Below are 6,666 nucleotides of genomic sequence, written 5' to 3' on the forward strand. Positions count from 1 at the left end.
AATGCATGATTCAGATTATCAGTCTTCCAATGGGAAACTGTAAAAAGGATCAAAGATTTTAATGCTCTCCCATGCAGAAAGCAGGAGTTGTTATTGAGCTTCTCTTGAATTGTATGTGTTCAGATAGACTCAGGGTGTATGCATCCCACATCCAGAAAGAAAAGAGGAGAAAAGCTGAAGAGATAGAAAATTTGTTAATTTCCCTTTTCCCAAAAGCAGAGACTCAGGGGATTACCTTTTGGGGTGATCTTAGAGATGCCACTTTTAGTAGCAAGGAGGGTTACTGAAGTGATTTCTTTCATGACTGAAAGGGCTAGGTATATGGAATAAAATAACACAGCAATGAGATTCAAATTTGTTATTCACAGAAAGTACATATCTGTCTGATCCATCACTCCAGTCTTTTGGCCAGACCAATTAGTGTGACCAAATTAAGTTAAATTAAATTAAAGTCTTATGGGGTAGATTTTCCTGGGGTCTAAGAATCTGTGCGCATTCAATTTACTCTGCCAAAAAAGTAGAGAAAGCAAAAGGGTAAATATCAAAGGCACACACTTAAAAACACATAATCTGCACAATATGTATCTTTAATTCACTCAATTAATACCAGGTCATAACTGCTTAAAATAGCAATTTTTAAGTGCAACACATTTATTTGTTCAGAAAATTTAACAGTTCCATTTTGGTTATTTACTGGTTTTCTGACCAACGTTATCAAAAAGGAGAAAAAAAGCAAACTAAGGAATTCAACTTTCAGGAGCACCTGGGTGGCTCAGTCAGTTAAGTGTTGCCTTTGGTTTGGGTCATGATCTCAGGGTCCTGGGACTGAGGCCCCGGGTCAGGCTTTCTGCTCGTTTGAGGAGTGTGCTTCTCCCACTCCTTCCCGTTTGTGCTCTATGTTGCTATCTCTGTCTCCCTCTCTCTCAAATAAATGAACAAAATCTTAAAAATTCAACTTTATTCTTAGTTCAAAATAAATTACTTTTTGGTTTTATACGAATTATTTCATGTTTTAAGCTCATCTCAATAATACTCAATATAGTCTTGCTTAAAATCAACAAAATATTGCTGGCCATAAACAGTGCACACCAGTCATTTCCATGAACTAGTATCATGGCCAGGAAATTGTGCTAAACTGGGAATGGAACTTTCTGAAAATTCCACTTCCATCAAGTTACTTAACTAAGTTTCCATTTTAGCACATACAAAACGGGGACTATATATGCCTCAATTTCCCCTACTGTACTGAAGTTAAAAGAAAAATCTATACAGGGGAGCTTATGTGGCTCAGTTGGTTAAGTGTCCAACTCTTGGTTTCTGCTCAGGTCAATCTATCTCAGATTTGTGGGATCAAGGCCCATGCTGGGCTCCAAGCTCAGCAGGGTGTCTATTTCTGCCCCCACCCCACCCCACCCCCGTCCTTCCTGTTCCCATGCCCACACATTCTCTCTCTCTCTAACAGGTAAATCTTTTAAACTATATGATTACACAAAAATAAATTTAAATTTTATGTATGTATGTAATCTCTACACTTAACACGGGACTCAAACTCATGACTCCGAGATCCTGAGTCACTTGCTCCTCTGATTGGAGCCAACCAAGCATCTGTGAATTATTTACTTTGAAAATTTTCAAACAGCATAAGGCTGTTACATACAAGCCTAAAGGCTACTAAACCTAAGATTTATATTTACCAACACCATTGAAAATATGCATCAAAAATCAAGAGAAATACAGTAACTGCAAAAAGTCATAAATTCTTGTTCAACTATCTATCCACAGCCCTATTTTAATAGTCCTAATTTTTTTTTTTTAAATATGGTGCGTCAAATATTCCTCAACCAATATCTATCACTCTACTCTCTATCTCAAAAACCTTCATAGGGCACACCATTCATGGTCCCTGAGGAGCACAAAACTTCAAAAAAAAAAAAAAAAAAAAAAAAAGAGGTTCCTGCTTACCTAATGGTAGAAGATTATAGCTTGGACTGTTTTAAAAAAGGCAATAGCTTACATTTTTAGCATGCTTTTCTTCTGAGAAAGCATTTATCCTCTGACTTGTTATCATCATCACTCCACAAAGTAAGGAAAGGGTAAAAGAAACGAGGCTTATTTTACAAAAAGAAACACCAATAATGAAGTCATTTGTCAAAAGCCACAGAAGTAATATTTTGCTAAAACAAATCCCAATTTCAAACCTAGTCCTTTAAAAAATATTTATCCAATAATTACCTCTCCTGGAAGAAAAAAACGGGATATAAGAAAATATACATGTCACTTACTCATTTGTGCAAAAGAAACATAGGAAAGATAATCCAAAAACTAATAAAAATAGTCACCTACAGCAAGTGGGAACAGAAGGAAAGAAGGGAACAATGGGAAGAAGGCAGTAGGAATGATGGTCTTTTTTGTACAGCTTTGATTCTTAGAACTGTAGTAATGCTTCACACACTAAAAAAAAACATGTAATAATAAAAATCAACTATTGTGTGTGGGAGAGAAAAAGTGGAATACCATAGTTAACAAAAGACCATACTGTATTAAAACAATTACATATTATACTCAAAGAAGAAGAAATAAATCTAACTTAAGCATAACTTCAGAAAACAGTATTTTGACTGCATATTATAGGGCAAAGATATCATACATAATATAGTCCTCTGATTAGTAAATTTTTTTCTCACAAGGGGTATGAACTAGCAATTATGAAACTACTTTATATGGTAGAAATGAGTACCAATAAGGGAGAGGAAGGCTGCTGTGTTGGACTGTTATCGAAATGAACTTACAATTTTTAAAAAAGATTTTATTTATTTATTCATGAGAGACAGAGAGAGAGAGAGAGAGAGAGATAGGCAGAGGGGATAAGCAGGCTCCATGCAGGGAGCCCGACACGGACCCGATCCCAGGTCTCCAGGATTAGGCCCTGGGCTGAAGGTGGCACTAAACCACTGAGCCACCCAGGCTGCCCTACAATTTTTAATATATATATTGCCCTACAATTTTTAATATATATATTCACCTTCATGTAAATGTAGATTTCCCAGCTTAGTCACTGAGAAGTCCTAGAAGCAATGACACCAAGTAGCAATGAGTACAACTAGTACCCAGATCTTGGTTTCTAAACTCTGTTGTCCAGTAAAAAGAACCAGGGCTGGAACAGGTAAAATACAAGATGAGCTTGGCACATCTTTTGGTGCCTGAAAAGGGAATACTAATAACTGAGGTGAGCATGCTGAAAAGACACAGGGACCAAGATGAAAGAAGTCCAATACTAAAAGTTGTCTCAACAAGTGGAGCAACTGAATGAATGATAACAACAACAGATTATAGTCCATAAAATAAAGTATCTGTGAATCCATTCTGATATAAACTGAATAAACACATAATAAGAAAAGATAGTTCTTCCTAAAAGGATTCCAATTAACAAGCAGGAAATAGAAAATCACCATTTGGTAAACACCACAGTAAAAACTGTTGCAGGCAAAACCCACTAGTAGTTGATTAAGTATAATGAGTGAGAGTATTGCCTAGTATCTCATGAGATAGACATCCATTACACAAAGGGGAAAATACTAACAAGGGCGCAGTATCACTTCTGTGTTATTACTGTGACAGATGTGTAACTTCTAGCAATGGTAAAGCATCAAGTGATTCCAACTGGGAGGAACATTATACAAAAGAACAGACCAGTATTTTTACTGGTCTTAATACAATTAATACATGGCCTTAATACAAAGGCCATGAAAGACAACAAAGAGGAGGAACATCACAGATTTGGGGAGATTTAAAGAGACAAGACAACGAAATTCCCAACGAATAGTGTGGGATTTTGGATCCCCTTTCTTGAAAAAACATTAGTGAGAAAATGAGTGAAATTTGAATAAAATCTGAATAGTACTGTATCAATGTTAATTCCTGGTTTTGATCATTGTACAATGGTTATGCAAGTTAACCACACTACAGGAAGCCTGGTGAAAGGTTTGTGGGGACTGTGTGCTACTTTTTAAACTTTTCTGTAAGTTTCTTTTTTTCTTCAAGATTTTATTTATGTATTCATGAGAGACACGGAGAAAGAGAGGCAGAGAAAGAAGCAGGCTCCATCCAGGGAGCCCGATGTGAGACTCGATCCTGGGACTCCAGGATCACACCCTGGGCCAAAGGCAGTAGCTCAACTGCTGAGCCACCCAGGTGTCCTGTTTAACCATAAATTTTTTAAAAAGTTTTACCCATTAAAAAAAGAAGTTTTTTTTTTTAATGAAAAGTTTACCTATTATTATTAAATAAAGCAAATTTCATTCATACACAAATCTAGTATCAGTCTACAGCTTCCTGTTACCTTACAGGATGAGGTATATAAGCTCATTAAGATAGATACAAAATTCATTATGAAATGGCCCATTCATCCAACACTCCATCAAATTAAAGTATTTGTAGTTCCTCTACAATGTCAGGCTCTCTCAAGCCTTTCATATTATACATGCAGTACTCCCCCCCCCCCCCCCCCCCCCGTTGGAACTCATTCTCAATGCCATCCTTCAACAAGTCTACAAGAACTCAGTACAAGTACATCCTTCTCTATTATGCTACCTTTCCTGACTTCCCTTAGAAGTGAGAATTCCTCCCTTCCCCATATTCCCCTGTTACAGGCCTGCTATAAGACTATAAAGCCCTCAAGGGAAGATACCTTGGTTCTGCTTATAGGTGTTTCCTAGACACACAGCACAGTTTGGAATAGTAAGCTTTTACCCAAATGTTATTACAGACCAAATGCTATTATAAGCATATTATACTTCTTCAATAGTTAATTATCAACTTTCTAAAGAGGTACAGAAACCGAGCAACTCTTACCTAAGACCCTTTGAGGGCTGATGTGTCATGGAAATTCATACAAACTTACATACAAGTCATACATTGTACACACTGAGTTAAGTGTTTTGAAATCATAAACACAAATCCAAACCCAAAAAATGTAAACACCAAGAGTGAATTGTAAGGTAAATTATGGAGCTTGGGACCATTGTAATGTGTCAAAGTAGGCTGCAACAGTTGCAACAAATATACCACTTTGTTGGGGAAATTGACCATGGAAGAGATTACCCAAGGCAGTACTATGCTGGGGAGGGGATATATGAGAAATCTCTACCTTCTGCTCAATTCTGTTGTCAACCTTAACCTGCTCCCTGCCAAATAGTCTTAATTATAAAATAAGTAATATTTTTACCTCAAAAGTTAGGGATAATTAAAAATATTAACAGTCTTAACAAATATCACTTCAGGTCAAATTCTACCACCAAATGAGCCTGATGCAGAACTTAGGAAAACCATGTAGATCTTTGGAGTTTGGAAACGGAGATAACAAGAGTAAGGAATTGCTTTATTATTCCTACTTTGCACAAGAAGGTATGGGTATTGTGGGAGAAAGGTAGTGTTCTATACATGTGAATCAGGTCAAGATGGTTGGTTGCTCTTTGGATCTTTTACTTTCTCATTTTTTGTTTAGTAATTCTATCAATTACTGAGTTCAAAGTGTAAATATTTCTAAATATGATTGTGGATTTTGTCTAATCCTTTATCTACATATATTTATGCTTCTTGTATTTGAAGCATCCACCTTTATGACTTTTCTATCTCCTAGATGAAATGACCCCATTTATCAATGTAAAAATGTCCTTTATCTCTGGTAATTGTCTTAAAACTCTGTATTAAAAAAATTTTTTTTTTATTTTTTAAAGATTTTATTTATTTATTCATGAGACACACAGAGATAGAGGGAGAGACAGGCAGAGGGAGACGCAGGCCTCATGCAGGGAGCCCGATGTGGGACTCGATCCTGGGACTCCAGGATCACATCCTGGTCCGAAGGCAGACACTCAACCGCTGAGCCACCCAGGTGTCCCTTAAAATTGTCTTTATTTCTGGTATTTCTGTCTTAAAAATTATTTTGCTAGTATTAATACACTCATAGCAGCTTTCTTATGCTTGTTGTTCATGAAGTGTGTCTTCCCCTGTTCTTTTATTCCCCACAGATCTGAGCTTCCAACTGTTATTATTCATCTTCTACCTAAAGAAAATTCTTTAACATTTCTTTCAGTGCAGATATTCTGCCAACAGATTCCGCTCAACTTTCTTTTATCTAAAAATGACTTTATTTCACCTTTATTTCTAAAGAGTGATTTTGGCCATGTACAGAATGTTGAGAAGCAACCCATCCTCCTCCCATTTTAATGATCCCATCCCCACTGTTTTCTGTCCTCCATTGTTTCTGAGAAGTCACCTACCCTTATCAATATTCATTTATATAGAATTCATCTTTTTTCCATCTGACTGCTTGCAAGATCTTTTTTTCACCATGTTATATTTCTCCTGCTTACTATTTTTTGAGTTTCTTCAATCGATAAAACTATCTTTTTCATTCAAATATTCAGCCATTATTTCCTTAACCCACCACCCGTCCCCACTGGTACCACTCAGTTATCTCCTCCTTCTGGAACTCTAAGTATACATACTTACCATTTCCCCAGGACTATGTTCATTCCTGAGCAGTTCTACATTCAGTCTTTCCTTTTTTGGTTGGATAATTTCCACTGATCTGTTATGTGTACTATTTTTTAAGATTTTATTTATTTATTTGAGAGACAGCGAGAGAACACATGCGCAGGGGAA

This window comes from Canis lupus, chromosome 9, assembly GCF_011100685.1.
Source record: "Canis lupus familiaris isolate Mischka breed German Shepherd chromosome 9, alternate assembly UU_Cfam_GSD_1.0, whole genome shotgun sequence".
NCBI lineage: Eukaryota > Metazoa > Chordata > Mammalia > Carnivora > Canidae > Canis > Canis lupus.